The 21,733-nt window shown below is 43.1% G+C and overlaps 1 protein-coding gene across 1 annotated transcript in view; it reads left to right on the top strand.

The window, feature by feature from the left end:
- LOC142104145 (uncharacterized) overlaps positions 1 to 21,733 on the top strand; it is a 32,568-nt gene that overhangs the window by 7,462 nt on the left and 3,373 nt on the right. The gene's annotated exons all lie outside the window — the stretch shown is intronic.

Below are 21,733 nucleotides of genomic sequence, written 5' to 3'. Positions count from 1 at the left end.
CAAGTTTGCTAGATATAAATTGAAATTACTTTATCCAATTTGCTGACTCCGACAGAGGATAGATTCTACCTTTTTAAGATCCATTTGAAGACCCATGCTGGAGATTATATACCCGATGAAAGGGACCTGACGTTGATCAAAAATTCACTTCTCCAATTTGCAATATAGGTGATTGGTACAGAGGCGATTCATAACTTCTTTGACATGATCACGATAAGAGGTGATGTTCCAGGAAGAAGACCAAGATATGGTCAAGGTAGACGACTACAGATTCATACAAAGATCTCTGAAGATTTTGTTGATGAATTCTTGTAAAACCGCAGGGGCATTAAAAAGCCCAAAGGGCATCACTAGGTACTCATAATGCCCGTCTCTCGTGTTAAAGGCGGTTTTTCACTCGTCACCTTGGCGAATGCAGATAAGATAATAGGCTCCTCTTAGATCCAGTTTGGTGAAAATCTGTGCTCCACGGATCTGATCAAAGAGTTCTGATAAGAATTGTAACGGGTAACGGTCTCTCACCATAATAGCATTCAGCTTCTGGTAGTCAATACAGGGTCTAAGGGTACCGTCTTTTTTTTGGACACAAAAGAACCCTGCACATGCCGGTGAAGAAGACTTGCGGATAAAACCACGTTCAAGATTCTCAGAGACGTATACAGACATGGCTTGTGTCTCAGGGAGAGATAGGGGAAAAACTCTGCCCCTGGGGATACAATTGTTGGGTACGAGGTCAATGGGGCAACCCCAGGATCAATAAGGCAGGGACTCGGCTGCAACTTTCTGAATATATCTACAAACTAAGCATTGGCCTCAGGTAGAGGAGGCTACCGAGTAGAGGCTAGACAGGAGATCGAAGCCTGTACAGCAGTCAAACAGTCTTGTTTGCAGGTGGACCCCCAACAAATGACTTGGGCCGGAGACCAATCGAACAGCGGATTGTGAGTGTAGGGAAGGCCCAGAATAACAGGATTGACGGAATCGGGAAGAATCAGGAAACTTATCCACTCAGAGTGAAGCGCTCCTATTGCCAGCCGTAAGGGACTGGTATTGCTGTCGATGGAACCGTTGCTGATACGATTACCATCAATCGCGGTCAGTACCAGAGGCTGTGGCAATGGAAGGATGGAGAGATGAAGCTTGGAAGCCAACTCAGCGGAAATGAAGTTCCCAACAGATCCAGAGTTCACAAAAACTGTCAATTGCTGGGGCCATCCGGAGAAAATAGCGTAATAGGCATCAGAAATTCAGAATCTCTCAAGGAGTAGGAAGTGAGGGACTTGGATCCTAGGACGACCCCCCTGTCATTTCCTTGGATGGGGCGTTTCCCGGCCTCTTGGAGCATGAGGAGAGAAAGTGACCCGAGTCCCCACAATAAAGGCAAAGACGATTCATGATGCATCTGTCACGCTCCTCCTGGGAAAGGCGAGAGCTGCCAATTTGCATAGGTTCTTCCGGAAGAATTGCTGGAGCTTGGAACTGAGGCGCCAGGCAAGGGAAGGAGCACTGGGTCTTTTCTCGTTCTTGAGTACGTTCCCTGTGGCGGATGTCCACCTTAACTCACAGAGAGACCAAGTCATCAAAATTAAACGGGAGGTCACGGGAGGCCAGATTGTCCTCAATGCGGTCGTTTAACCCTTGCCAAAAGGTGGCTACCATGGCCTCGTTGTTCCAACGGAGTTCTGAAGCCAAAGTGCGAAACTGCATGGCATGCTCCGCAGCAGTGAGTCAACCTTGACGGAGAGCTAATAGGCCAGAAGCGGCAGAGGAAACACGACTAGGCTCATCAAAGACCCTACGAAAATTCTTAATGAATGTAGAAGAATCTCGGAGCGTAGGATCATCCTGTTCCCAGACTGGAGAAGCAAGGAAAAGCACAGGCCAAGGCTTGACCAGAGAGGAGGGAAATTATATAAGCCACTTTGGTCCTCTTGGAGGAGAAATTTCCGAGGCAAGCTCAAACTGAATAGTGCACTGGTTAAGGAACCCACAGCATTTCTTAGGATCACCATCATATTTCTCCGACAGTGGAATACGTAGGCCTCTGGAACTAGAGGTGCTAGCAGTAGATGTTGTTCCTGCGGAGGAAACTGTTACTGCTAAGGCCACTTGACTTGCTGGAAGAGATACCTGAAGGGAGTCTAAACGAGAAACAAGCCATTGTAGACATTGCAAGAGTTGTCCCTGATTGGAGTCTTGCTGAACCACCCTCTGGGCTAAGTGGAGCAGAAGGTTTCGAGCTGAGGGTTCGTCCTGTCCACTCATATGGCCAGAGTATACTGTCATGGAATTTCAGAGATGGCTGCTAACCGGTATAACGCAACTGAACAGGGAGGCACGGACCCCCGCCAGGGAGTTTGGGCTTAGCTGCAGGGTACGCAGGTCGCGGTTCTCCAAGACAGTCACCGTTGTAGCGACAGGCATAGTCTGGCAGTCCAGGTCAAAGTCAAACGAGCGGTATAGTACACAGGGAGGTTCCAGTGAGAAGTCAGGTCAAGCCAAATAGTCAAATCAGCCGGGCAGCGAGGTACCAAAACGAAACACAGGAGAATAGTAATAGGAAGCCGAGTCAGAACCGAAGAACACTGGATCAGAAGTTCAGGAAGCACTGGAGCAGGAGTGAACTAACACTGTGGCACCAAACATGTGTCAGAGGGTGCTCTATAAACCATAAGGTGCATCCTGATTGGGTGATGGAGATTTGGCGGTCAGACACGCTGACCGCTGATAGGTGAGCGGAGATAGCTTCCCGCTGCCTAGCAATGGGACGCGACTGAACAGAGCATGCGCACACATTGCGTACAAGGAACAAAGAGCGTCCCGCTGCTAGGCAACGGGACGCATCTGACGAGAAGGTGCAGGCATCCTGACATAAGGGTTCACATTAAACTATTGGGTGGCTCCGTAATCGAACACTTCTTGTTAGCTACAGGACAAACACAACTGTTTAGCAGGGATGGAGTTCACTTCACAGATGAGGGTTTAGTTATATTCATTCAGCAGATCTATAGTCACTTACAGGTTTTTTGTGTTGGTTAGGCAGTGGTGGGCTGTCAGTCCTCTTAGGACGTCTAGCATGGTAGGAATTCACCTTAGGCAGTGGCTGATCATTACAGTGTTATCTCTGGTTGACCGCAGGTGCTACCCCCTTCGAGGAAAGTGACTCATGGTCCTTTTTGGTGAGGATCCCTTGGCCCGCTTCTAAGGGCGGCCATTGTGCAGTCAGGAGGGGGTGTAGTCACTCTGACGTCAGATTTAGCGCTGGCCAGGCAGTAAAGGATTTGTCCCGTTAAGTGCAGTAGGCCGTTAGCCATCCACGCTTGGTACCAAATATCAGTTTGATTTAGCTACCTCAAAGTTCACTTTCACAGCGACTTATTCATTTAATTAATTAATGAACTGTGACCTTCTTTAGCCACTTTCAGAAGTCTCAGTGTGGTTATTCTTCAGATAAGTTAAATAAGTGGTATATGCCTTATGAGATTATGGTTAAGAGAGTGAAACACATACAGGTTATACAGTTTAAAATTATATTGTGTATAAATAGAAGTAAGCATACACATTTGTAAGCCCTTACGTACAAACATATTTTGAGGTGGATGTACCTGAACATACATGGGTCATGCACATGTAAGACTGCACCTTTGTGGTAGAATGTTTATGAGTACGTTTGGAGCACAAAATGCGTCAAACTGTAAATCATGCTTTAAATTAACAGATAAACAATTGGGAAATTGGTTGGAGGTGCGTAAAATTGCTCTGCGCATGCTCAGAAACGGACCATCCGCCAGTGAACGCAAGAGCATACAATTCATCTTCGAGTTCAAATGACTCTTCCGACATCCTTCCATTTTAGGGCTGTAAGGTGGGGGGGGGGGCGTATGCACGTAGGTAATGTTCAGTAAGGGTGAGCCAAGGTTGGGTACACTCACTTTTGTCTGATTGAAGCTCTGGGCATCTGTGTGGTTTGTTACTTTTAGCCATTTCACTTGCACCAGCTACCGGGCAGGTTTAAGTGCCAAGTGATAGTGATGATGGACGCGTATGCATGTAGAGCTTGTGTTTGCAAATGTATAAATGCATTTTATGTACACTAATGGTCAAAAGTTTTGAGAATGACACAAATATTATTTTTCACAAAGTCTGCTGCCAGTTTTTCTGATGACAATTTGCATAATTTGCATATACTCAAGAATCTCATGAAGAGTGATCAGATGAATTGCAATTAATTTCCCTCTTTGCCATGACAATGAACTTTAGCTCAAAAACAACATTTCCACTGCATGTCAGCTCTGCCACAAAAGGACCAGCTGACATCAGGTCAGTGATTCTCTCGTTAACACAGGTGAGAGTGTTGATGAGGACAAGGCTGGAGATCACTCTGTCATGCTGATTGAGTTAGAATAACAGACTGGAAGCTTTAAAAGGAGGGTGGTGCTTGAAATCATTTTTCTTCCTCTGTTGGACATGGTTATCTGCAAGGAAACATGTGCAGTCATCATTGCTTTGCACAACAATTGGCTTCATAGGCAAGGATATTGCTGCTAGTAAGATTGCACCTAAATAAACCATTTATCGGATAATCAAGAACTTCAAGGAAGAAGTTCAATAGTTGTGAAGAAGGCTTCAGGGCACCCAAGAACGTCAAGCAAGTGCCAGGACAATCTCCTAAACTTGATTCAGCTGCGGGATGGGGGCACCACCAGTGCAGAGCTTGCTCAGGAATGGCAGCAGGCAGTTGTGAGTGCATCTGTGAGCACAGTGAGGCGAAGACCTTTGGAGGATGGCCTGGTGTCAAGAAGGCCAGCAAAGAAGCCACTTCTCTCCAGGAAAAACATCAGGTACAGACTGATATTCTGCAAAAGGTACAGGGATTAGACTGCTGAGGTCTGGGGTAAAGTCATTTTCTCTGATGAATCCCCTTTCAAATTGTTTGGGGCATCTGGAAAAACGCTTGTCCAGAGAAGGAAAGGTGAGTGCTACCATCAGTCCTGTGTCATGACAGTAAAGCATCCTGAGACCATTCATGTGTAGTGTTGCTTCTCAGCCAAGGGAGTGGGCTCACTCACAATTCTGCCTAAGAACACAGCCATGAATAAAGAATGGTACCAAAACCTCCTCCAAGAGCAACTTCTCCCAAATATCCAAGAACAGTTTGGTGACAAACAATGCCTTTTCCAGCATGATGAAGCACCTTGCCATAAGGCAAAAGTGATAACTAAGTGGCTCGGGGATCAAAACATAGAAATTTTGGCTCCATGGCTAGGAAACTCCTCAGACCTTAATCCCATTGAGAACTTGTGGTCAAGAAGCGGGTGGACAAACAAAAACCCACAAATTCAAACTCCAAGCATTAATTAGGCAAGAATGGGTATCCATCAGTCAGTTTGTGGCCCAGAAGTTGATTGACAGCCAGGGCCTGATTAAGGGTTCTGGCCGCCCTAGGCTAATACGGCCGCAGCGCCCCCCCTCCCCCTCCTCCAAATATATTTAGGTGTATAGGAACACTCCTGAATATGAATGTTCAGGTGTATTCTCCAGCATTCAAATTTAGACAGATTGTGCCATTGTCTCTTACCTGTTCTTGCTCTTCTCTCTTGCAACTTTGTTATCCTCTCGCTGGCTTCTGGAAAGTTGGCGTCCTGTTTTGAAAATGCAAAAATGTATTATAATGCAAACCCTGAATGATTAGGCCCTTTAGTTAAAACAAAACACTCCATTATGGCCAGCTAAAAGTACCCCATTGGACAGGCATATATAAGCAATATCTGAATATTTGTTGTCAATCAAATACAAACCTCTACCAGCCCCATCTCACTAATATTTAGTATTCTAGTGATTGCTGAGACCACCCATGTGACCACCACACAATCATGAGATTCTGCCCCCCAAAGCTGCTCTATTTTTTAAATACCCCCTGCAGCCATTTTCTTAACCACAACACCCAACTTTTCTTAACCACAACCCCCAACAGCCATTTTCCTTAACCCCTGCTGCAGCCATTTTCTTTACCTCCCACCCTGCATCCATCCCCCTTGCAGCTATTTTCCTTACCTCCACTCTGTAGCTATCCCCCCCCCCGTCACATCAAAACTCCCCCAGTCACATATATCAGCCCCCCTCCTCTGCCCTCCTTCATACATATCAACCTCTCTCCCTCCCTATAAATTTTCATGGCAGCCCCCCCCCCACCCTATAGATTTGTATGACAGTCCCCCTCTCCCTCCCTATACATATGCATGACAGTCCCCCCTCTCCCTCCCTATAGATATGCAGGGTAGTCCCCCCCCTCCCTATAGATATGCAGGGTAGTTCCCCCCCCCAGGGCCTGATTAAGGGTTCTGGCCACCCTAGGCTAATACGGCCGCAGCGCCCACCCCCCCCCCCCCATCCTCCTCCGAATATATTTAGGTGTATAGGAACACTTCTGAATATGAATGTTCAGGTGTATTCTCCAGCATTCAAATTTAGACAGATTGTGCCATTGTCTCTTACCTGTTCTTGCTCTTCTCTCTTGCAACTTTGTTATCCTCTCGCTGGCTTCTGGAAAGTTGGCGTCCTGTTTTGAAAATGTAAAAATGTATTATAATGCAAACCCTGAATGATTAGGCCCTTTAGTTAAAACAAAACACTCCATTATGGCCAGCTAAAAGTACCCCATTAGACAGGCATATATAAGCAATATCTGAATATTTGTTGTCAATCAAATACAAACCTCTACCAGCCCCATCTCACTAATATTTAGTATTCTAGTGATCGCTGAGACCACCCATGTGACCACCACACAATCATGAGATTCTGCCCCCCAAAGCTGCTCTATTTTTTAAATACCCTCTGCAGCCATTTTCCTTAACCACAACCCCCCCCCCCCACAGCCATTTTCCTTAACCCCTGCTGCAGCCATTTTCTTTACCTCTCACCCTGCATCCATCCCCCTTGCAGCTATTTTCCTTACCTCCACTCTGTAGCTATCCCCCCCCCGTCACATCAAAACTCCCCCAGTCACATATATCAGGCCCCCTCCTCTGCCCTCCTTCATACATATCAACCTCTCTCCCTCCCTATAGATTTTCATGGCAGCCCCCCCCCTCCCACCCTATAGATTTGTATGACAGTCCCCCTCTCCCTCCCTATACATATGCATGACAGTCCCCCCTCTCCCTCCCTATAGATATGCAGGGTAGTCTCCCCCCTCCCTATAGATATGCAGGGTAGTTCCCCCCCCTCCCTATAGATATGCAGGGTAGTTCCCCCCCCTCCCTATAGATATGCAGTGTAGTTCCCCCCCTCCCTATCGAAATGCAGGGTAGTTCCCCCCCTCCCTATAGATATGCAGGGTAGTTCCCCCCCTATAAATATGCAGGGCAGTTCCCCCCCTCCCTATAGATATGCAGGGCAGTTCCCCCCCCTCCCTATAGATATGCAGGGCATTTCCCCCCCCTCCCTATAGATATGCAGGGCAGTTCCCCCCCTCCCTATAGATATGCAGGGCAGTTCCCCCCCCTCCCTATAGATATGCAGGGCAGTTCCCCCCCTCCCTATAGATATGCAGGGCAGTTCCCCCCCCTCCCTATAGATATGCAGGGCAGTTCCCCCCCCTCCCTATAGATATGCAGGGCAGTTCCCCCCCCTCCCTATAGATATGCAGGGCAGTTCCCCCCCCCCTCCCTATAGATATGCAGGGCAGTTCCCCCCCCTCCCTATAGATATGCAGGGCAGTTCCCCCCCCTCCCTATAGATATGCAGGGCAGTTCCCCCCCTCCCTATAGATATGCAGGGCAGTTCCCCCCCTCCCTATAGATATGCAGGGCAGTTCCCCCCCTCCCTATAGATATGCAGGGCAGTTCCCCCCCTCCCTATAGATATGCAGGGCAGTTCCCCCCCTCCCTATAGATATGCAGGGCAGTTCCCCCCTTCACTTACCTGTAGTTGTGCCAGCGTCGCTCCTCTCCTCACATCAGCAGATAGGAAGTGAAGACGTCCTGCTTCCTGTCTGCTGCACAGCAACAGGCAGCCTGGCGATTGGCTGTGTGTTGCTAACCACTGACCACCAATGCTTTTGATCGCCGAAAAAAAAAAATGAAAATCAAAACATTTGGCCATGACTGTACAGTAGGCATTAATACAATCCTGATATATGTATCTCATATAAAAAACATCATTTTTTTAATGCATTTTTACTTATAAAATGATTATGTTATTAACAGGTGTTAATGTATTTAATATTTTTTTTCTGTGCATTGTGATGGGACTTTATATTGCACATATGCAACATGCCTTAAGTTTACAAGAGTGTCCCAGTTTTATTTAAAATTTAAGGGAAGATTACTCTTACAGCATAGAGAGTGGTCATGTTTGTTCTTCTAATATGTATCAACTGTACATTAAGTAAATGACATATCACTTTATTAAACTGACACTTTCCCCACTTCAGGTAAAAAACCTTTTACCCAGACCCTGTCTTTTTTTCTTCAATTCAGTGTGACACATGGTTTTCCCTATTCCTTCCTTGTCTATTGCTCTGCATTGCTCTCTTTAACTCATGTCTATCTCCCCCTTTCAATATCCTGGTATTACCGGCTTCATCCTCCGCAAATCACCACACCTTTTACTCCTTGGGCTACCACGCCCCCCTACCAACCTCGCCTTCTTGTTTTCCTGAAATCTGTCAGCTTTTTAGAACTACATGTAACTGCCTCCACCCTCATTCCCATTGTATATTATTATATGGAAGTATCTGGCTCACTGCCCCATCCTTGTTTCCCACCTGTCAAGGTGAAACTAGCAGTGATCCTTCGTGTCTAGTTTGGGGTGTGTATGTATAGAAGTAAACTGTTCTCATCCACCCACCATCTATTATTTTGGTTAGTGGCTTAGAAATATGCTTTATGTCACCCATTCTCTTTCAGAGATAGATGTTAGGTATAATCCACATCTCACCGTTGAATGATAATAGTGATAGACTGGGATTTTTGCTGCAGCTAATAGCCTGTAGGGGTGCCAAGTGCATTTTTAGTTCTGTCATGTTTCTATGCAATATGTAGATGAAGCAGTTGCTGGCCTTGTTGTCATTCTTGGCATATTTTATTTCCAGTTTATAAGCATAGAGATAAGACTTCTGATGTTTAGATATCACATTTTTGGAGTCTATTTATCAAACTGTGATAGCCCAAAAATCAGGAGAGAATGGCTGGTTTCTCCAGAGAATGTGCATCGCAGGCATTCTCTTAATTTATGAAATCGGAGATTTTTCCTACATTAACCTACTTTTCATTGGTTAACCCAGTCCCCTTAGACCTCTATGGGGCTGGTGTACTAGCTAATTCGTCAAACAATAAAAAGCTTTGCTCAGGATGGCGTTAGCTTACCTTGTCTATGGGGTCCAGTAAAGTCAAAAAACCTTAGATTGATCTCCCCCCCCCGGGTCAGATCACTGCACGGATCTTTTGCATTGCACTTCCTCCATGCGGCAACAGAGTAAATATGCTTTGTGGAGGAGGGTTGTCTTTGCCAGGGCTCCCAGAGCCACCCTGGCATGGTAAATATCAGCAGTACTTCTTTATGTATGACTGTGATTTGCAATTACACATAATGATTGTGACTGCAGCTTTATTCCTTAGCACTATCTAGTCTACAGAATATTTGCCAGGAGCACACAAGGTGTGATTGTTTTTGGACTAGCCACCAAAGTAGGCTGAGGTCTTATGCACATTAAAAAAATAAAATGTTTGTTGCTCTTATACCTTGTGCAGTTATGTAATGCTTAAGATAACATAGCATACCCTGTGAGAACAATAAGCTGCTCTTGGGTGCCACACAGGTGAAGAATACAATGAAAAGAAAAGCCTACTTTCATAATATGCACTCATACTCAGAATGTTATTATCAGGGCAGCCAAGAGGAAGGAGGAGCGTGTACTAATTACCCGGGCCTGGGCATGCCAGGGGGCCCGGCCAGGCCCTCACTGCCGACGGGTTGTTTTTTTTAACTTTTATTTGTTTTTATCTGTTTGTCTTTTTCTTTTTTTGCACAGAGGGGAGGCACCAGCATCCCGATCATGTGAGTATACAAATACTCATAATGATTGCGGGGTCGGCGTCTCTCCTAATTCCTCCGTTTGCACTGAATGTCGGGCGTGACGTCATCACATCCCGCCCGACATTCTGTGGGGAGCGGTGCAGAGAGGACCAAGAGAATAGAGAAGACAGAAGAGAAAAAAAGAAAAGAGATGAAAGCAGCCAATACAAAGGTAAGTAAAAGAAACGAGAAAAGCAGAAAGGCACAGGGTGATGAAGAAGAGTGGGAGGGGAGAGAGGCACTGGGTGATGAAGAAGAGTGGGAGGGGAGAGAGGCACATGGTGATGAAGAAGAGGGGGGGAGAAAGTCACAGGGTGATGAAGAAGAGGGGGGGAGAGAGGCACATGGTGATGAAGAAGAGGGGGGGAGAAAGTCACAGGGTGATGAAGAAGAGGGGGGAGAGAGAAATGTACAGGGTGATGAAGAAGAGGGGGGAGCAGCATGGCACAGAGTGATGAAGGGGGGGAGCAGCATGGCACAGAGTGATGAAGGGGGGCAGCATGGCAGAGTGTGAAGAGGGTCAAAAGCAGCACGGCAGAGTGTGAAGGGGGCAAGAGCAACATGGCAGAGTGTGAAGAGGGGCAAAAGCAGCATGGTGCAGAGCAATGAAGGGGGAGCAGTATTTTAGAATGTGAAGAGGGGCAAAAGTAGCATTGCACAGTGTGAAGAGGAGCAAAAGCAGCATGGCATAGGGTGATGAAGGGGTGCCAGGAGAAGGGGGAAGCAAAAGCAGCATGGCACAGTGTGATAAAGGGGGGCCAGATGAAGGGGGGGAAAAGCAGCATGGAGGGTGCAGTGTGATCATAAGGGAGCACAGCGTGGTGGTGATGAAAGGGCACAGTAATGTGTGTGTGATGGCACATGGGGCTTTTGGCAATGTAGTTTATGTAAGGTAAGTGGTGGCTAATTAATGGGTGCTATTTTGTTTGTGGGGTGATGGTGGGGCAATTTAATAGTGGGGACTATTAATTTAAGATGAGGTGGTTTGGGGGCTATTGAATGTGGGGGTGAGTTTGGGGAGAATGAGGTCTCTATTAAATGTGACTATGAATTATTCAATGGCAGTGATGGTTGCGGGAAATAGGTATATTTATGAGATGTAAATACTATTAATTTATTGCTGGGGCTGTTTGGAGGGAGGAAAATAAGTTTATTTATTAAATGGAAATACTATTATTTTAATGTTGGGGCTGGAGGAAGGCCTAATTATTAATCGTGGGTGCTATTGATTTAACATCGGGGCTGGTTGTAATTTTCTAAATGTACCCATTTTTTTTTCCAAATAGGGCCCCCAACATTCCAGAACCAAGACAAGCCGAAACTAAAGAAACCAGCAGCCACAGGTGGTGAAAGTGACAAGAACAGGTAGGAGAGAGCAGGAGAGTCTGTGAAATGGTGTGATTCTAGTGGGACAATCCCAATTTTTGGTGACTGTTCTGCCTAATGTAAGGTGCAGGCCAAGACTGTAAACTCTTTATGTACACACTGCATTCTTTATATACTACACTGTGGTGTTAGATGTCTTGAAAGTCAGGAATGCTTGGACAAATGTCACGCTCCGGCGAATTCAGGGCCTAGCGCTTTTCACCTGCTAGCCTCGCCCCACTGATGCATAACCACGCCCCCAATGGTATGAAAAATAAGGGGGGGGGCTATGAACTTGTTGTACTGGGGTCCTGAATTCCTCTTGGCAGCCCTGATTATTATTACTTCCCTGTCTCAGGGTCTAGAGTCTCAACTTACTTTGTGAAATAAATGTTAAACTGAAAAAAAGCAGTATTGGGATAGGTTAGTTGAGCATGTTGGCATTACAAGAATATAGCTGAAGGTAAATAACTGGAAACGTCTATGCATTTTATCTCCGTTGTGTAGATTATCTCTCTATTTTCAGATTTTAATGTTATAGCTCTAGAACTATCTGTCAGTTGTGCCTCAGTGAATCCAACTTTATGAGGTGTGGATAGTTTTAGAAGTAACTGACTCATCCCATCTTCATTCCTATGTCTGTGAGATGTTTAATCTAAGGAGAAAGCAGTTGCCACCCCTTCTTTCTCATTCTGTTATGTTCTCACCCCATACAGGTATATTACTACCATGTTCACACCCTTTGCTTAACCCTCTAATGACTATAGTATTTTGTAGCTTTGTGAACAGACATATTTTAGCTATATGCTGGATAAATGATAATACATTTTTTTATTTTTTAGGGTATTAGATATATGTATATTTTTTGGGTGAAAACATTTATTTTACTTGTATTATATTTTATAAGACTATCTCCTGGTAGGTCAGAAATCAGAATAGACCTTGGGGGGCTATACACATTTTATCTTATAGAAACTATTTATTTTACCAACTGAAATAATTAACTTTTTTTTGTATGAGAACTAATCTAGTTGTTCTTAGACCAAATAGCTTACTCTGACATATGGATCATGCAATCACCATGGGATTTCAAGATACCGAAGTACCGCAACTCATGTGTAGCCAAATTGGATACATAGAAGGTCATTTGGTAATTAGACTGAATGGACAAATCTTAAAGTATGTGACCACCTTTACTTACACGTGTTAAGTCAAACAGAGTATTTTGTATTTTCGCACTGTCTATTGTCGACACGCAAAAAGAACACTCAGTACAATTCTATAGCAGCAGCTTACAGGTGAGCAGACATATGTACATTTTGTACATGTTCTGCAGAAGCAAAATGGCAAAGAATATCCTTCATGGCATAAATAGTCAAGAGTTACTTTGTGTACAGTAAAAATAAGAAATATAATTGTGTGAAGAATGCCTGAAGAGTTAAATTGCTCAGAAATGAATTTCAGAATATGTCTGTAAAGCTACGGTATGTAGCCAAGAACAGTTTCAATGTAACTAGTACTCGCATAGGGTGGAGTGCAGGTAACTGATTATCCATCCGCAAACAATAACAGGAGCTAATAACTGTTCCCAGTTTCATGTTCATACAGGAACAGTCAAATGAAACCAGTTATTCTATTAATTAAAACCACCCTATAATTATAACAGCTCTACCCATTATATTTTGAAATACACCCTGCATACTTAAAGGAATTTCACATAGTGTGTGTGTCTGCTATTTAGCTTAAAGGGACAGATATGTGCCTGTGTATAAGGAGGTGAGAAGTCTGTCTCCTGACATCTGTATATTAGATGTATGTGAGTGGTCTCTGCCTTGACATCTATGTAGTTGGAGATGAAATGTCTTTGTCTTCATGTCTGTACATCTGTCACAGAGGTGAGATATCTGTAAGGGTCATTCATGAACTGCAAAGGTGAAAAACTACAGAGCAAATGTTGTTTTGTAAATGTCACATGTCTACTTTATTATTAACGTAGATTTGTAATGCGCCACAGTGCTCCGCAGTACAGTAGGGAAGACAAGGATATACATAAAACAGGACATATAATGTAGACAAAATAAACGCATATATACAAACAAAGGGTATGAAGGATCCTGCTCCTTAGAGAGTTTACATTCTAATTGAAAGGGGGCATTTACTACTTTTATGCAATTGCACGCAGTTTTACGAGGAAGCAGGATAAGCATCTAGCATATGCGGAGATGCAAAATTCACAGCTGCTAATGCAAGGAGCTGGATGGTTTCGAGGTGGGTTAGAGTGTGCTTATTGTTGCACTTACATACAAAAATGGGACAAGAGTATTTAAATGAGATAAAGGGATGGAGATAAAGAGATGTAGGAGCCACATTTACAAGGGCATTAGTCCCTTTTCATAAAGACGCATAGCCTTTATCTCCTAGCAAAAAGACAGTGAATTTATCATGCATAATGAAGATTTGCAGATCTGTACTTTGTGCACTTCAGAGATAAGTGAAGTGAATATAGGTAACATCATACTTTCAGACTACGCACACTCTGAAAATTTTTAACATTATATTAAATACTACTGGATGAAGTATCTGGATGATAACATAGAACACTGGGAAAAGCAATATTGTTTTTCAAGACTTCAAAAGCAGTTGTGAGAGGACATATCACCTATGTAGTGTATAGATATAGGGAAAATAAGACTGAATACCAACACTTATTCCACTAGATCTTATAATGTGTATGTCTCTGACCCTAGTAGAAAAATATACACAGGCACGCCAAAGTCTTGCAAAGTTTTCTATTATCCTAAGGCGGGACAGTCCTGGACAATGCAAAGAATAGGTCCAATCAATGGAGAAATAAAACAGGAAAACTGTTTGCCAACATGACAAAAACTCTGAAGGATAAAAACCATTTAATTGCAATCAAGAAGGAAAACCTTGAAGTCCCTCTAACAATAGCAGAGGATATTGCTAATAAATATAATGAATACATCCGTCGAACCTTACACTCTTGGCCAATCTCTTAAGACAAGCTAAGCTTCCCAAGCTCATGGGATCTCAGGAAGAAACATTGGAGGTAGACATAACCATGCAATAAATAAACAATACTATATCCAATATACAAATGCATATATCTTCAGTTCCAGGCAGCCTTTATACTGATTATTAGCAATTATTAGAACAAGAACTTTACTGGAAGCATATCAGGTTATTCAACATTGGCCATCATACCCAAGTTTTAACCTTGCTGCACAACCTTATTTCATAAGCCTGTTAAGGATCCCACATTATCGTCCAATTACACTTTTATATATAGATATTAAAATGTAAAGTTCTCCATATGCCTGTAAGCCTAGATGCACACAAGGTATTTGATACTGTATCCTGGTCAATTATGATAGAAATGCCCAATGCAAGAGCGTTTTGATAAAGCTTTACTACCTTATTAAATACTTTTATGACACACCAACCACGTCACTACTAATAAATGACAAAAGAGGAGAGATGGTGGAGATGACGAGTGGTAGACGCCAAGGGTGCCTTATAGTATGTCCCCTCTGCTTTTCAATCTATCTTTCAACCAGATGCTACAAGTTCAACAAAACTGACCAATATTGCAGGGTATCCGGATTGAGGCTCAGTCTGTAAACATTTTGGCATTTTCCAATAATAATCTTCTATATATATCTAATATGAAAAATTCATTGCACTTCTTGATAATGAGAATCGGAGAATTCAGTCAAGTTTCTAGCTTCGGAGTTAAGTTTTACAAATCAGTTGCAGTGTATCAGAGAAAGAGATGCACACACCCACAATAGACAACTGATTTATCACTCAGATGGGCACACAAGGTCATTGCCTACTTAGGCATCCAACTACCCAAAAATCTATAGAAACACATCACTGTCGAAGTCAAATAATTGGATATAGTCTTTTCAAATTAATATCTATCAATCTGATTGTCTTTGTCTGAAAATATGCGAATAGCACACTACGCGTGGAAGGGCGTATTTAACCACCACACCTACGAACACTTCTCCACACATTTACACTTACGCATTCACTTGTAATTAGTTCACCTTAAAATAGTTCCAGCACAGTCATTTATAATCAAATGTAATAGAGTTTATAGTTAAATATAATAATGTTAAATACACTTTAGTGAGATCTAAGGTTCAGGATACAGGAAACATATCATGTCTAGTATCATTCTAATCCCCTATTTATCCTCAGACCTCCGTTTCTATCTATCGACTAAAAGATTGCACCTTGCGTATGCGAGTTATGGATTATAGGAAAAAAATGATGAGAATGGTATTGTGTGTGTAATGCAAATAGACCAGTTTGAACCAGCTTTTCGGCGGGAAGATTAGTATGCTCCTGTTGGAGAGCTGACCCCCACCCTTGGAGGACATCATTTGAACTGGCCAATGACCTGAATTTCACTGGGATGTCTTGAAGCCTGAACCTATGGAATTATGCGAAATCATCTCTATTGTTTTCAATGTAACACCAACTGTATATAAGCAGGAGCTCTGGAACCAACAGTCAGTCTTCTTGACCACAGACTTCAGGATTGAATGACTATGCTGGATCCAGGGTGCCTGCATATGTAATCGGCTGTACTTATTTTATTGAATTGTTACTCTGCTACTTTTTGCTATTAAACCGTATTGTGAGTTGGAACCACACTATTTGAAGTGGACAATCTTCATTGAATAGCGACTAGACGTACATAACAATTTGGGGGCTCTTCAGCGGAGATCACGCTACCGGAATATTCGCAAAGCCTACGGATTTCGGTTCCACAACAAAGGGTGGAGACACGTCATATACTGGTAAGAATGCAATGTGTTCGAGGCCTGTTTATCTTTCTGTGTTGTGAAACCGAATGTCTGGTTTTTTTGTGCAATCCAAGGAGCACTGATTAGAACCTAGGGACAAGAAAGAAAAACTGTTTCTTTTATTGTCACTGTGCGATTTAGTGTGATGCGTATTTCCGGTATTGTTGACATGTGTTTAATCAGTCGTTTTGATAGATAGTCCTGTTGTATTTATAGTGTGATCAAGCCTCTGAAAAGTTATTACAATCACTTGGGAAAGTATTTTTCTGAGCAGAAAACAATGGTGTATATGTATGTGAATTGTGTGATTATGAAAAGAAAGCTGATTTACTGTTGAAAGAGACAGGGAATATCGGTTGCTATTTGACGAGACAGGTAGGATAGCCAAGGATTGGTATACACGGCAGGTATACTAGTAACAAAAACAAAAGGTCCTTATAGTAATCGCAAAGTTTATTGATAGTTAGTATCTCTAAATGGTGCAATCGGACCGCATGGTACAGAGTGAGACCGTGATTGTGACTTGGGAAGTTGCTGGAGTAAATACGCTGGCAAGGCTGGTATTCGTAAATACTTAGTGCTACCAGTTGTAAAATACTCAGCAGGTGTGCTGGAAAGGCAGGGTATTGCGAAGTTGATACTTTTGTTCTCCCAGTTTCTGTGTTAGGGGTCCTCGCTGGGTACGCTGACAATCGCGAGTGTTGTTCAGTTGTACACAGTTGAGAAGAAGTGAGTGGACGCATCTTGTGTAATTCGTCCACGGCCAATAAAAATCTCTAGTGGTGCGATGTGTTGGAAAAGTCCGTTTCCACATGGGTGCTAAGCAAACGCAAGAGATGGTCGATGAGGTGCTGCTTAAGGAGGGCTGATTGGTTCGGCAAGGTATATTATGTGTAGGAAATATGGTGTGTACGCAATGGTGTACTGTGACAAATGGGTCAAGATGACTAGGGAATGTTTGAGACCTTTTCCCAAAGTTGGTAGTTTCGATTCAGAGGTGTTAAGTAATGTTAGAGATAAAATATGCTTGATCAAATCAATGAAAAAGACAATTAATAACCATGACAGCTTAAAACTGTGGCAACAGGAAGGGAACACGTGGCAAGGTAGCGTGTGCACCGGAAGGAAGCGTTGCAAAGCGAGGAGAAGGAAGCGCAAGCGCGCCCCCGCCGCCCTATGCTGTTGGGGGGGATAAGTACAGCTGATACCAAAAATGTTAAAAATAAAACAAGTAACTTATATCCTGTGCTAAGCCATTTTAACGACAATGTTTCTGAAGAAGATGATGAACCCACCATCATTTCAGCCACTGCCCATGTTATTAACGTGTAAGAGACACCACGCAGACCAGGTCGCAGCAGCTGAAATTGGTGAGAGTAGTGGAGAAAGTAATAGGCGGGGGAACATTCATTGTACCGAAACAGTAATTCCAGCAATTAATCCTGAATGTAGCGATTTGGTAGGTTTGCATCCTGTCCGCACAATAGCAGTTCCCAATGGGAAAGCGGACAAAGATGGTTTTGTTCTTATAAAACATGTAGCAATGCATTGTCCTTAGACTAGATCTGAGCTACATTCAATTATGTCTGATTTCCCAGATCCTAGAAAAGAGTTGGCCAGATGTCAGAAATTTGTCAAAGACTTAGGTAATGCGCATGAGCCAACTAATAAAGATTGGCGAGTGATGATGAGGGCCTGTCTTCCTCCCAATATTGATATATAAAAGTTTATTAAGGATTGTATATTGGAAGAAGATAGATCCTTAATGGATAATAACCAAGAAAATATTAAACATATAATCTCACAGTTGGCCATATACTTTCCAGTGGTAGTGGACTGGAGCAAGATTTTCACTATTAAATAAAAAGATAGTGAGACTGCAGCAGATAATTTTGCCAGAGCTCTGTCAGCAATGACCCAGTATACAGGGATATCAGCCATAAAGGATGATGTGCATCACAGGGAAGTAGCAGTTACGGTACTAATGGAAGGGCTCAAGGAAAATCTGAAGACCAGGGTACAAACCTCTTTACCTAACTGGAGAGGAATCGCGGGGGACACATAATGAAGTACTGTAGAGAGAGTAGATCGGGGACACCTAGAGGAGAATCACATAGATACCCACAAAGGAGACACACACAAGTTTCAGAAAACTCCCAACAGTTACCAGCACACGTCATAGCAGAAAATGCTTTGCAGGAGAGTGATAGCCAGCGCTAGGGATCAGGTCATACATCTATTCTACAGCCAGTTAGGTTAACTGAGAATCTTATGGAAGAACCTACAATGACAGTTGATATAGTTGGTACAAAACAAACCTTTCTTGTAGATACAGGAGCAGCCAGGTCAGTGATAACTTCTCCTTTAAATCTACAGGTCACTAACAAATCTGTTCCAGCTATGGGAGTAACGGGGAGAGTGCTACATTACCCTTTGACCAAACCCGCAGAGGTTACTATTGGGCCTCTGCACACCAATCATTAATTTCTCTTTGTTGCAGCAGCTCCTACTAACTTACTGGGCAGGGATTTGTTGTGCAAAATGGGATGTGTCATTTACTGTACCCCTGATGGTGTTTTCCTAGACATACCAGGGAAAGTTGCACATGAGGTACAGGACATATTGAACACCCCACAAAGGTTAATGTTACACTCTGCTGTTCTAGAACAAAATCCATCTCAGATAAAGGAAATATTATTGCAAATACCGGGTTCCCTATGGACCAAAGATGGACAGGACACTGGATTGATGGTGAATGTAGCTCCTGTAATGGTTAATCTGAAAAGAGGAAGACAAGCTCCAAAAATCCCACAGTACCCATTAAAACCGGAGGTGGAATTAGGGGTGTATCCTATAATTGAGAGGCTGGTGCAACAAGGGGTTCGTTCATCCAGCACAGCCAATAGTCCCATTTTCCTAGTGAAGAAAAGTAGGGGGAGGTGCTATAGATTAGTCCAGGACGTAAGGGGAATTAACAAGGTAGTTGAGAGCCATTTCCCCGTAGTGCCCAATCCAGCTGTCATCCTTATACAGATTCCACCTTCTGCCAGTCATTTCACTGTCATTGATCTTTGTTCTGCCTTTTTATCAGTCCCTCTTCACCCTGACTGTCAATATCTCTTTGCATTCTCCTACCGGGGGGGAAAAATATACATGGACGAGGTTTCCCCAGGGGTTCATTGACAGCCCTGGTATTTTTGCTCAAACCTTACATAACTGCTTGCAATCCTTCCAACCAAGCAATGGGTCTGCTCTAATTCAATATGTGGATAATTTGTTATTGTGCTCTGATTCGTTTATGTCATGTTTACATTATACTAAATTGTTGTTGCTCCATCTTTTGCAAACAGGACACAAGGTTGCAAAGGACATATTGCAGCCATTTCAGACTAAGGTTAAATACTTGGGACACTGTCTCACCCAGGGGCTAAGACACTTGACAACGGACAGAGTCCAGGCAATACAGAACATGATCCTGCCGCAGAACCAACACCAAATCCGTACCTTCTTGGGGATGTGTGAATATTGTAGATCATGGATCCCAGATTTTTCTATTCTGGTATTACCATTGCAGGAATTAGTCTCATCCTCAAAACCTGAGCATGTTACACACATATAGGAGTCAGAGCAGGCATTCTTTAACCTTAATGATAGTCTGACTAGAGCACCTGCCTTGGGGATACCTGATTACGAAAAGCCGTTTGAGTTATATTGTACGGAAGCTGATGGTTGTGCAGCAGGTGTCCTGACACATAAACATGGTGACGCTAGCAGACCGGTAGCATGCTACAGTGCACAATTGGACACTGTGGCAAGATCACTCCCAACGTGTTTAAGAAGTGTATCAGCAACTGCTCTTCTGGTAAGTAAGAGCTAGAACATAGCATTAGGACATTATTCAACTGTCTATACATCACATGCGGTATCTGCTCTGTTGAATTCAGCTCAAACCAGACATGTCTTTTCAAAGAAGAAGAGAAAGGAGAGAAATGTGCTTGTTTGAGGCACTCAGCGATTTTCTAATAAATAAAATATCTGAATCTTTATTAGTTATACTAAAATTGAGAATAAATCCCTCCAATTGTGATAGCGAAATATAAAACCAATAAAGTGATCCTAAAGTGAATTAAAATAGCAAAATAATTTGCTATGCCTCGCTACTTTGTTAATAAAGTTTGATATCAATCCGTCAATATTATATTGTCTATCACTCCATTCTGATGCTGTTATAATCCGATATGATAGTCTAATTTAATTAGTGGTGTGATAATAATGTGAATTGTAATTACTCAGACTGTCTTATCCAATTCATTGTTGTCATGACATTGCTGTATGATTATACCATAGATTTAATAAAGTTTCTCTCCAGCAATTGTACCAGTTGTATAGAGGTTTCACTATTATTCCAACCTTATACATTAATAATATGCCTATGGCTACTAAAGGTTCTCAGTCCTGCCGTTAGTATAATATCACACTCACACACTCTGTTTACCTAAACTTAATGAGATTGAACTCTGTCTATTATTGTGAGTCTATTGGTCAGACTCGCTGCTGATAACTGTTGTAAGGTTTCAATCATACATTGCACGCTCTCACACATGCCCGCTAACATCATAGATCCATAAGGCACTAATGTGATTCTCATTAAGTTTGAACAGATTAATAGGAGTGAGGATATGAAGTAGCGAGGCAAACGCGCTTTTCGCTACTCGCTTTGTCAAGGAAAATGTCTTTTCAGCAAGGTTCACAAAGTGGTAACTAGATCTGATGGCACCTGCAAACATCACCATCAAATGGTGCAATACTTTAAACCCAGCTACATACCTACTATATGTGCCTCGAGATGCACAAAGGGTGGAAGGAGAATAGATTCTGGTTGGAGATGAAAAAGACAGGTATACTGATACACATGATTGTATGGAATATCTGAACCAGACCTTCACTGCGAGACCTGACATATGTGACAAACCCTTAGAAAATGTAGATTTTATGTTTTACATGGATGGGAGTTGTCATAGACAAATAGACATAGGAAAGCTATGCACCGGTTACGCTGTTGTAGATGACGAAGATGTTATAGAGGCTGAACCTCTTGGCCCACCTCACTCAGCCGAAGTGGCCGAACAAGTGGCACTAAGGAGAGCGTGTGAGTTGGCAGAGGGTAAATCGGCTAATATATACACTGACTCTAGGTACGACTTCGGGGTAGTACATGATTTCGGGGCCCTTTGGCGTCTTAGGAACTTTATGACAGCAGCAGGCACATTTACATCACATAAAAGGACTCTTGACAGCGATACAGCATAAAAGGACTCTTGACAGCGATACAGTAGCCGTCATAAAATGCAAAGCCCACACATACGAGGAAGACCTAGTGTCAGTGGGCAATAGCATGGCGGATAAAGCTGCCAAATGGGCAGCAGTGTTACCTGTAAATGTATCAACTGACA

The sequence above is a fragment of the Mixophyes fleayi genome, chromosome 10 (genome assembly GCF_038048845.1).
Source record: "Mixophyes fleayi isolate aMixFle1 chromosome 10, aMixFle1.hap1, whole genome shotgun sequence".
Taxonomy (NCBI): domain Eukaryota; kingdom Metazoa; phylum Chordata; class Amphibia; order Anura; family Limnodynastidae; genus Mixophyes; species Mixophyes fleayi.
Note: the sequence above shows the minus strand (reverse complement) of the source record. Positions and strands in the feature narration are given on the sequence as shown.